Below are 12062 nucleotides of genomic sequence, written 5' to 3'. Positions count from 1 at the left end.
TTATTTAGTGAAAAATAATTTTGAAATTAGAAATAAAAAACAGATGAAATAGCATACATATAGAGTAAAAAATATATAGTGGTAATTGAATTGAATAAAAATTACATAAAACATAATAAAGATTTACTACAAATAAAGAGTAAATACAATGATTCCACTTAAATGATGATGATGACTAATGTGATGTTGAGTAGGATGGTGTTGATGGGACATTGACATGTTTAAAGCCAAATTTAGATATATTTCCTGAAGCAGGATGGTGGACAACAGTGCTGCAGGCTTGACAGAAAATTCTTGTGATTCTAACACCCAACTTCTTATAGGTAGACAGCACAATTTACCCAGCAGACAAATTGTATGGTGAGACTCAAAATCACCCACAGATACAACTAGCGGTTGCGGAGGTATAGTAACCAACTTTTTGATAATGTTAAACATGAAGTCAGACCTGCTTATAACCCTACCTTGGCTTGTTATTTTGTAGAGTATGTAAATATTCAAGATAACCATGACTCTGATGATTAATTTATACTTCATTCACCTTCCGCTTTGAGCTTCAAAACAAAGTCATTCCATCTCAAGCTGCCTGGTTTAGCCTCTGAAATCTGAGGGCTACACCTATCTGAAGGCGGTTTAGAATCACTTTTTGGCGACTGTCTATAGATGAGGCTTGGCTTCAGAGAATTTTGCGCTTAATTGGTTTGAAACATTATTCTATTGACCCTATTGGATGAATTGCGTTCAAGGATCTATAATATAACACAACAAAATAACTATTTTCATAATGTACTTGCTGTTTAGAATTCTCCTGGTAAGTGTAGTTCTCAGATTTGACCTCTGAAATCTGAGGTCTACACTTACTTGAAGACAGTTTAGAATGACATTTTGACAACTAGCTATAGATAAGACTCGGTCTCAGAAAGTTTCACATTTATCAATTGGTTGAAACCATTTTTCTATTGATCCTGTTGGATGAATTGCGTTCCAGGATCTAGAATTGTATCTACAAAATGTATCTAAAGAATGTGTTGTTAGGATCTCTTCTGGTAGGTATAGACCTCAGATTTCAGAGGTCAAACTTATGACAGCTTCAAAATGGAATGACTTTGGTTGTTTCGATGGTCAAGGTGGAAGATGAATGTAGTACAAATTACATCAACTATGTTGATCATCCTCCTCACTAATACCTTTGGACTATGTTCACCAATTAGAAAAAATCATACCTGCATTGTTGTAAACTATTTTCCTTCAATATTTATTTGATGATTTGCAAGGTCGTCATGTGATATATACACTTGTTTTTAAACCAATATAACCTGTATATTGATTGTAACAATGTATCAGCATGGGTATGATCTGATGATTACCACACCTGCTCAAAAAGTCCTAGAGCCATGACCCAATGTACATTATATAAGCACACAAGACTGGTTTTACTTGAAATGGAGAGAGAAGCTTCCCCTAATAGAGAATCAATTATCAGTCACCTAGTAGAAGTAGAAATAAGAGGGTATTGAAAGTGTTAAAATATGAAATGATATATTTTCTACAATAATATTATTTTAAACTATACCATTTTAAACTTAATACTCAACACTGACTAAATAGTACAGGTCTAGATTATGACACTGTAAATATTTATTACGTTACTATGTTTATTTACACCATTTATATACATATGGTGGTATATATTATGTACAAATTTTGAATAATTTAATTTGAATTTGACTATTTTTAGTTTTATTACACAGCTAGCTAGATCCTTAAAGAGGATGTATATATGGTCTTCAGTGTCTTTATTTAGTTGTCTGAAGACTTTTATTTATGTGTCTGATGTTCAGTTTCGAGTGTACCAAGCTATTAAAACTATAACCTGAAAATAATACATTGTTTCATATTTTTGGTACTTTTGACACCATTCCCAACCCCCAAAACCAGTGTGGCTGATTATCAGTTCTCTTTTTAGGAAAAAATCCTCTGATTTCAAGAAAAATCAAGTTGTGTGTTTATATAGTGCTAATTGCCTCTCAGCTTCTTAAATATTGGTATCTCAACCTTTTCTGTACGGTAGGCTGTGGCGAAATGAAGTGAAACATGAAATGAAAAATTATTTATTTAAACAGGCAACGTTAGGGCTATATTGCCTTTCTTACACTTAACCTGTGACAACAAGAAATTAACAAATTAATAAAATTTTAACATTTAAATGAAAAATTAACAGACAAATAAAATAAACTACTTTTGTAAACCCTAAAAAAACACATTCAATAAAATGATATTTGAAATTTACACATACAACTAAACTAGTTATAACTAATTATTCTTCCTAAATCATAACTTTAATTTCCACACTATCTCACATCCATCCCTCTACCAGTGCCATGCCCTCAGCATCTGAGACCAGACATGCCTCGGCTAACCACTTAAGAGTCATATTCTTCAGTATCACCACAAACCGGGATTGGCTGTCAATGGAAGTAATTGTGGTGATGAGTTGGACGGGTTTTCTTGTTACACATTCCCTATATTTCACAAAAAGGATAAAATAGTACGTAGTAGCTAGTAGCTATTTTCTGAAATAAATAAATTCTGTCACTGCCAGCCTGGCTTGCATATTGCATAACGATCTGACAATACATTACGTTGTCTTTTTATCAGTACCAATGAAGTAGACTCTGCACCAGTACAAATAATGTGCAAGAGACTGGTTTACATAGTAATTATCAATGTACAGGGTTTCCAAATAACATCAAATATTTGTTTTTAAGCATAACATGGAATCAAGGTATTTTCAGATATTAGATGTGACCAAAGGATTAAATAAAAGAAATCCTACGAAAAAAATTGAGAAATGAAAATGGGTTTTAAGCACATTCATGATGATATTTTATACTTACTAAAGAATAATAAGCATGCCTAGAGGTAAAAGTGTTATCAGACTTAATGAATAACTTTGACTATTTAATATTTAAAGATGTTATGAATCTCACTCCCAGTTTTGTCATGCAGAGAATGTGTTCTGTAAGATAAATCCTTGATAAAGTCAAAGATAGAACCTAACAAGAACATTACAATGGAATAGCACAAGCATGGGATGGACAGAGCCATACATAATATCATTGAATAGGCTGGATTCTAATTACTCAATGCCTCTAACATAAAATGGATAATCCTATTGCAAATTCAGAGTGTAATACATTTTAAAACATTTAGTTGAAATTAGCTATTACAAAGTTCCAAGGTATTTGAGAACTATATACATTGAAAATATTCATTAAAATTTGCAGATATACATCGATCAAGGATAAAAATGTCAAATTAAGGAACCCAATCTAAATTAACATAAAGTAATTTGTTGTACTCTAGCCTTCATTGGAAAACGCTGATTTAGACTGAAAAATGTTCAGTTCTTCCTAGAATAATATTTGTTCAATAAAAAAGTCATGGTAATGTTGTGGTTAAAATCCATGCAATCATAAATATCCATGTCAGCTTCAATGATAATTTTATTAATCTTGAATCTCTGTCATCTTAAAACCAAAGGCATTTAGTAACTTTCCTTTGTCATTTTTTTCATGTTTATAATAGTTTCAATTGCACAACCTTTTCAATTGTAAGATAACCAAGGTAGTTATGTGAAAACAGCTTTACTCCTGCACTTTTATCCTTCCAATTTAAATTTGTTCTAACACTATCCTCATTTATAATTTCTTTCAAAATGTTTTACAAATTTTAGTTAAACCAGAAAAGGAAAAAACAAGAAAGGAAGGTTGCTAGTACCTACAATATTGAACCTTTAGCCTCTAAAAGTAGCAGTCAAAAGTTTCCTTGGTTAAGGCCATTTTCAGCCTCTATACAGAGATTAATTCTTTATAACATACACATTACATGGTCAAATCCTATAGTGTTGTATATTTTTGTTTTTATACATTTTCATTGATATACTCAACATAAATATAAATAAAACTTTTGTTAATGTTCAAATTTTTTTGTTTTTGTTTTACTTGATTTATATAGTTAACACTACTTAATATCGATAGCATATTTAAATTGAATTGTATATTTGTTTTATTTTGGTTTTGTATTTTATCTATTTGATAAATGATATAAAGATGTTTATTTTAATACCTGTTCTCATCCTACTGATTTGTCACCCAAAATACTCTATTGATTAGTTTTATTTAAGTTCCTGAAAAAGCTTATAAAAAAGTGGAAATTTTTATATACTTTGGTAAAATTTTGAGCAATGAGTGTTCAGCAAAAGTACATTTTTCAAAATTATTGTCCTAAGCAGCAAAATAATAATAAATGTATTGATAACACTTTTGTCAATATAGGGCATAATGAAATAACATTTTATTGGAGATTGAATGATAAGTAAATACAATATAATATAATACAAAATTTACGGTGTTTTTTACTAAATTTACTTACAAAATAAATTTTGTAGGTTATACAAATAATTATTATTTTATGTTACTAACTATGCAGTATATACAGCAAGGGAATCCGTTGCCAACCCTTTTAACTTGACGGTATATTTGACCCTCCAACTCAAAATATCTTTGACTATATCCTATTTTCGCCAATATATTTATGGAGGAATTTTAACAAAACTCTTTAGCTTTAGCTCAATTCAAACTGAAGATTTGGAGGAGGCTTATGGATGATACCTTTGTTGTTTTTTCTCATGGAGACACTAAATTGAATAAGTTTCAGAATTACATTGATAGTATTTCTCCTTCCATCCATCTCACAATAGAAGTTGAAGTCTAAAACAAACTTCCTTTTTTGGATGTGTATGTATTAAGAGATAGGGATGTCCTTAGTACTACAGTTTTTCAAAAGAAAACAACACACAGGAAAATATTTTATACTATCAATCTAACCATTAAAAATAAGTCAAAGAAGGAATAGTCTACTCGTAATTTGATAGAGCAAAGAGATATTTGCTTGGCTATTTGCTTAGATAAAGAGGAATTTATAACAGTTGAATTGGACAATGGATACCCTCTATCAGTAATAAACAAGTGTCAACGAACCAGAAGAATCAATCATTCCTAAATCAGATAATCAGATTAATAATAAATTTACGTTTATGTCCATCTTTTATATGCCGGGATATCAGAGAAAATTAAAACACTGGGTAGAAAATATAACATTAGAACTGTGTTTAAACACACAATACTCTTAGTCTCGTAAAAACAAAACCGAAAAATGGCAAATAGGTTCCAAAACCTGTGTTTACAGTATAAAATGTAGTTGCAATAGGGAATAAATAGGACAAAAAGGCCCCATTAAACATAAGGGTAAAAAAACAAAAAGAAGACACGAGAAAAGGGCTAACAGAATAGTAAAAAATTGTACATCATTGTTGTTCCGAAGACCATTGTATGAATTGGGATGAAGCTAACATAATACATCGGGAACCTAATTTCTTCAAAAGGAAGTTAATTGAGGCTTCATACATTAAATTTCCAAACCAACCGATCAGGCCCCTTTCTGAAAAATGAACTAACAAGAAAATCTTTAAGTATCAAACAGATTAGATATTTGTAATAAACCAATGTGAAGTCACAGTATAGTTTTATGAAGTTTATCTAGAATGAACTAATTATAAAAAATCCCACACCCGCCCCCTTCATTTTTTGCCGCTATCTTGTTTCTACCATGCCAATTGCCATTTATTATTAGCCACTGGTCAGTTCTATTTGGTTAGCCGGTGAGTGCAGATCTATAGTGACCTGTATTATATAAAGGCTGGTCCATCCATAATGCACGATGATAATTGTTAGTCACATCTTAACGTCAAGTATTTTGCCCAACTTAATTTGACATTTTTTTGTTTCAGTGTTTGACAAATTCAACCATGGAGCAGCGCGTTAAGATTGTTGAAGCATTTATTTTACGAAAATGGACGTTCAAATCAAAATGCATTTTGTGCACTTCGTGATTCAGGATAATCGACCAAATGTGTCCACAATCGGGAAAATTGTGCGCAAATTTCAGCAAACCGGATCTGTGGGAAATGTGAAAACACCTGTGCGTGCTCGCCCAGTTCGTTCTGCGGAAAACATTGGTGTTGTTCGCGATAGTGTGGCAGAAGAGCCGTTAACCTCGACTCGTCGTCGTGCGCAACAATTGAACATCTCACGAACATCACTGATGCGAATATTGCATAAAAATTTGAATTTACACGCTTACAAGGTTCAATTAACTCAAGATCTGAAGCCTACTGACCATTTCAAGAGTCGTCAATATGCCGAATGGTTGGTTGAACAGACAGAAGTCAATGGTGATTTTTCAAAGAAAATTATCTTCAGCGACGAGGCACACTTTCTCACCTCAATGGATTCGTAAACAAGCAGAATTGCCGCATTTGGGCAAATGAGAATCCACGAGCGATTGTTGAAAAGCCGATGTATCCAGAAAGAGTGACTATTTGGTGCGGTTTATGGGCTGGCGGCGTCATCCGGCCGTACTTCTTTGAAAATGACGTCGGCTAAGCAGTTACCGTGAATGGTGTTCGCTATCGTGAGATGATAACGGACTTCTTGTGGCCAGAAATTGAGGATAGGGACCTGGACGATATGTGGTTCCAACAGGATGGAGCCACTTGCCACACATCCAACGAAACAATGGCTCTTTTGCGCTAGAAATTCAATGGCCGTGTTATCTCACGTCATGGCGATGTTAATTAGCCGCCACGATCATGCGATTTGATACCGTTGGATTTCTTTCTTTGGGGATATTTAAAAGAAAAAGTGTACGTCAATAAGCCAAGAACAATTCAAGAGCTAAAGGATGAGACAATTCGGCATATTAACGACATTGAGCCTCAATTATGTCTCAGAGTCATTCAAAATATGGAGCATCGGATAGAGGTATTCCACCGAAGCCGGGGCGAACATTTGGCCGTTATTTTGTTTCACGCATAATTGTCATAGATCCTTATATCATAATAAAATATATTAAGATAATTCTCTGAAAACTCTTTGTTTTATTTACAATTTACCTCGTGCATTTTGGTTGGACCACCCTTTAGTTCAGTTTAAATAATTAGTCTTTAGTTTTATTTGTGTGTCACAACGGTCTGGTATTTTTTTATTTTAAACTAGATTGTAATTATGTTATTTTTATTCACCTGATGAAGAGATCAGATTGCTGATCACTGAATGATGACAAATATCCGGAAAATCCAGTTTCCTTACAAAAATAAGCCAAATTGATCCAGCCGTTCTTGAGATTAGCGCTTAGTATTTTGCGATTCACTTTTATTTATCAGTTGTTGGTTAACCATCTTGTCATAAACCAATGCACTAAAGAAGTGATATCTTGTTACCTGGGGCATATAATAAATATTATAATGTAACTTATTTTAATTAGCAGTCACCTGTGGTTTTGTAAGCAATCTCCTATTGAATAACAGATAGTCATAGGCATATCCTTTATAATGCTATTATAAACACTCCTGGAAATGACTAATTGTCACTGGAAGATGTTCCAATCTCCTGATCAATTTCAGAGTAACTAAATTTTTAAGTTTAAAGAGCAATTTTTTGAGGTTCTAAAGTCGGAGGGTGAAACAATTTTTATGTACCCATGAAGTACAAAGATTTCCTTTAACATTCCATAATATTTGAATGAATAGCTCCAACAGTTTTAATAACACTTGAAACATTTAAGGCCAGAGTGGAGGAATACTAAATCCAATTCCATAGTAATCTTAGTGGAAGTACATATGATGTAGTTTGATTACCTAATTTTCAATCGGATGTATATGATACGTATTATTTCAGAGTTCATTACTAAGAGGTTAAAAAGAAAACAAAATTTTCATTACATCTTATTTCAGTTTTAGCGCGTTAAGAAGTATTCCTGATTCAGATAAATTAACACATACACCATAATAGACTTTTCCTAGTTTCCATGATCCAAAAATAAACACATATTGTGTCTGAAAAGCCTACTTCAGTCAAAAAGCATCTCCATCCAGCCATTGAACCTACTCCCAGTCTAAGGTACTTTCAGTGCCTTAGTAGGGTTGTATTGTTGCCCTGACCAAGACAATATACAAGGATCATCTGGAAAGTAGTAACTGTTAGCCTTGCATGAAGCACTGATGACGCGTGTAGCCGCTGGGCAGCATCAGTGGCTTGTCTGCCTGCTCTGTATGAGGTTGCATGATACTAGTAATTGCCTGTGTTGTGTCAGTGATTGTTTATTATGTTTAAACAAATTGAGAACACCGCCAGTTGAGAAGTGAGGACCGTAATTACATTTTTTAATGCATAAAACATTTGACCTTGTGGTATTCATCGCCAATTAAAGGAGGTATATGGAGACAATGTGTTGGACAAGTCGTTTGTTCGGTGCTGGTGTAACTTCAACCCAGGGAGGAGGAATACACTCGACAAGGAGCGTTCAGGAAGACCATCTGTCACTACAGACCAACTGCTGAGCTCAGTAGACGAATGCATGAGGAATGATCGGTGTGTCACAATTGATGAACTCTTTGAACATTTTCCTAATATTTCTCAAACAATAGTTCATGAAATTGTCAAATACCATCTGCATTATTCAAAAATCTGTGCAAGGTGGGTCTCTCACAAGCTTACAGATGATCATAAAATTCAAGTGTATGGCTGCAGCACTGAAGGAGACTCTTTCCTGACTCGCATCATTACTGGGGATGAAACATGCATCACCTCAGAGTAAACAACAGTCAAAGGAATGGTATTATGATCATTCACCAACCAAACCCAAAAATTCAAGGCAGTTCCGTCCAACAGGAAACTCATAGCAACCATTTTCTGGGATTGACAAGGTATACTGCTCATTGATTTTATGGCCTGTGGAGACAATTAATGCTAAAGCATATTGTGAAACATTAAAGAAATTACGGCAGGCAAGACATAATTGCTAGCGATATTTATTATCTACAGGTGCCATTCTTGTTCATGACAATGCAAGACCTCTACAGCTGCGATAAAACAACAACTTTTGCTGCAATTCAAGTGGGACACCTTCGCCCATCCACCGTATAGCCCGTACTTGGCCTCTTCGGATTTTCATCTCTCTATGAAGCTTTATGAATGAATTGTGTAAAGTTTGAAAATATTCTGTGCATAAATGGGCAAGTAATATAAAATCAAACATTTAAACCTGTTCGTGGGACACTCTGTATATACACCTTCAAACAGATTGAAAAATATTGCTTGTGCTATCAAAACAGAACCTAACCTCCTCCATTACAGTTTTACTGATATTGAAGTTCGAGAAATGGCTTTTAATGTTAAACAACAAGTCAAGTGTTGTGCATAGGCTATTGCTTTTGGCAACATTACAGAAGCAATTAGAAAATTTCAGGTTGGCTACCTAGGAGTTGAACCACCTAGCAATCCAACAATAACTAAGTGAAAAAAATCTTTTGTTAGAAACTGGAAGTGTTGTATAAAAGTACTATAGATGATCAAATGAGGAAAGAGAAGTACTAGTATCCACATCAATGATCCGCTTTCCAGGTAAACCGAACTCACTAAGGAAGATGGAACTTGAAACTGGTGTTCGAAAGTCTTCAATACAGAGAATAAGTAGGAAAAACAAAATTAAATTTTATAAAAGTCAACTAGTCCATAATCTTTTTAAAGATGATCCGGACAGGAGAGTGGAATTTTGTTCTAGTATCGTTGAGTTTCATGACCTAGATCCTAATTGGCATACTCAAATTGTTTTGAGTCTACTTACTACCTCAATGGAGCTGTAAATAGGCATAATTGTAATTATTACAACACCCGTAATCCACACATTCTTCAACAGACTCTACTCAAATCAAAAGAAATTACTGTTTGGGCAGCTGTCTGTTGTAATGGGGAGCTATCTTACGACATTTCAGACAGTACAATGACTAGGAATAGGTATTAACAGGTTTTAAATGAACAAGTCTTGCCTCATTTTACATTTCCAGAAATGGATCAAACAATCTTTCAACAAGATGGTGCTCCTCCTCATTCACAAATCCTGTCAAGCAATTACTAAATGACAACCTTCATGGCCGTTGGATTGGTCGTGGAAGTTATTTTTTAGATTGGCTGCTCAAATTCCCAGATTTAATTGTGAGTGAATTCTTTCTATCGGGTTACTTAAAGAAACAAGTACATGGTGATCAGTTGTTAACTTTGGGGGACGGCCCATCGGGGGTAAAAAGAAAATCTTTAATAACAGCCTATCTTGTACATAATTTTAAAGATTTAGTAGAACTGAAAACAAAACCGCAAACCGGACTTTAAAAGGTTGATTCAGTCGGAAGAAATTGCTGTTTTAAGTTTTTAAAATATCTAACCCTTTCCGGGCCAGGCGGCAAAATATTGCCGTCGGTGACATACGCAAAAAGCACCAGGCGGCAATATATAGTCTCCTTGATATTCGTTGTTTTCTTAAATAAATACGACGTCAAATGATTAAAGTTTAATGTTTTTTTTATTCCCTGGTATATTTGTAGATAATTAATATGAATATCATTTTTATTTTGGAGGCCTATGCATTTTTATTTCGTAATTGTCACGTGACATTATCAGCTGACTCGATCTATTGTTGTTAATTCTTTATGCTTTAGTGTAATCGTACTATTGTACGCTAGATTCTTCTTCATTATTTTATTTTGTGGTTGTAAATATTAGTAGTTTTAGTCGTTACGTGCTCAGCTATTGTGTGTAGTAGTTACAATGACTGACAATTTGCGATCTTACTGGAGTGAAATTGTAAGTATATTTGTAAACAGAAAAAGTGTAAATAAATTTCAAATAAAATTGTGTAAATATTTCTTGGTAAATAGTGTTTTTTAACGGTATTGAAACTGTTTATGGATCCTACAATCATCTGTTTACCGGTACATCCATAATGTGAATATTTATTTTAAGTTTCTTGCAATGTAAGAGTCAGTTGCTTTAACACTTATAAAATGTTGCGAAGTACAATTATGCGTATTTATACAAAATGTGTCATAACAAATTTATTTATGAGAGAAATAACACACAATTTTGTATGGTTGTTCCTTTCTAAATGTACAATATAATAAAATAGCTCCCCACAGTAAAATTATTTTTCCTTTTTTAGTTATTTGCATAAAATAAAATAAAACATTTTTTTGTAATCTATTAAAACATTATTTTTTAAATTACTTAAAACTACATCTATATATTTTTTTGTTGATAGTATATATCTATACGAGTAATTTGGTGCAACTTTTAGGTCATTCTCTAATTTTTATGAAAAATTATAAACTTTAATCTAAGAGACTGCAAAATCGCCAATTTTAGCCTGGCACTTTTGACTAGTCACAAGGGGATATGAGATGTGAAAAAATTTTGCAACATCTCATATTTGGTCCTGGTCCTGAAAGGGTTAATACATTGAACATAAGAAATAACCAATACTGTACGATTTAAATGAAATACTGATTTGAGTGAAATAACTGCAATTTTTCTGACTCAATCAACCTTTTGAATTCCGGTTTCAGAATTGTTTTAAATTCAACTAGACCTTTAAAATGATGTACAACCAACATAGGCTGTCATTAAAGATTTTTTCTTGCCTCCGATTGCTGTTCCCCAAAGGTAACACAACCGATCACCATGTTCACAGAAAAGTAGCTTACTATTACCAGCAACGATATGCCAAAATTGATTGTGACATCTCTGTTATTTAAATGTAATAAATTCATTACAAGACTTAATTGTCACCCTATATATATATATATATATATATATATATATATATATATATATATATATATAGTCATTCATAGTAAAATACACAAAGAATCGTTTGAAAATTTATATACAGTAAAACCAATACGATCAATAAAAAACAATTCAAATACATCAAAATTAAGAAATTTAGAACAAGCATGTCAAATTGTCACAAAATCTAAATTTCCCTATGGATTAAATCTTCGATAAATTTAAATCATCTGAACACTCATCTAATCTTTACACCCATAGTTTGAACATATGTTTATCATTTCAAGAATATTATGCTTATTAATAATTTATTTATCTGTT

The sequence above is a fragment of the Homalodisca vitripennis genome, chromosome 2 (genome assembly GCF_021130785.1).
Source record: "Homalodisca vitripennis isolate AUS2020 chromosome 2, UT_GWSS_2.1, whole genome shotgun sequence".
Taxonomy (NCBI): Eukaryota; Metazoa; Arthropoda; class Insecta; order Hemiptera; family Cicadellidae; genus Homalodisca; species Homalodisca vitripennis.
The sequence above is the reverse complement of the archived record's forward strand: the minus strand, read 5'-3'. Positions refer to the sequence as shown.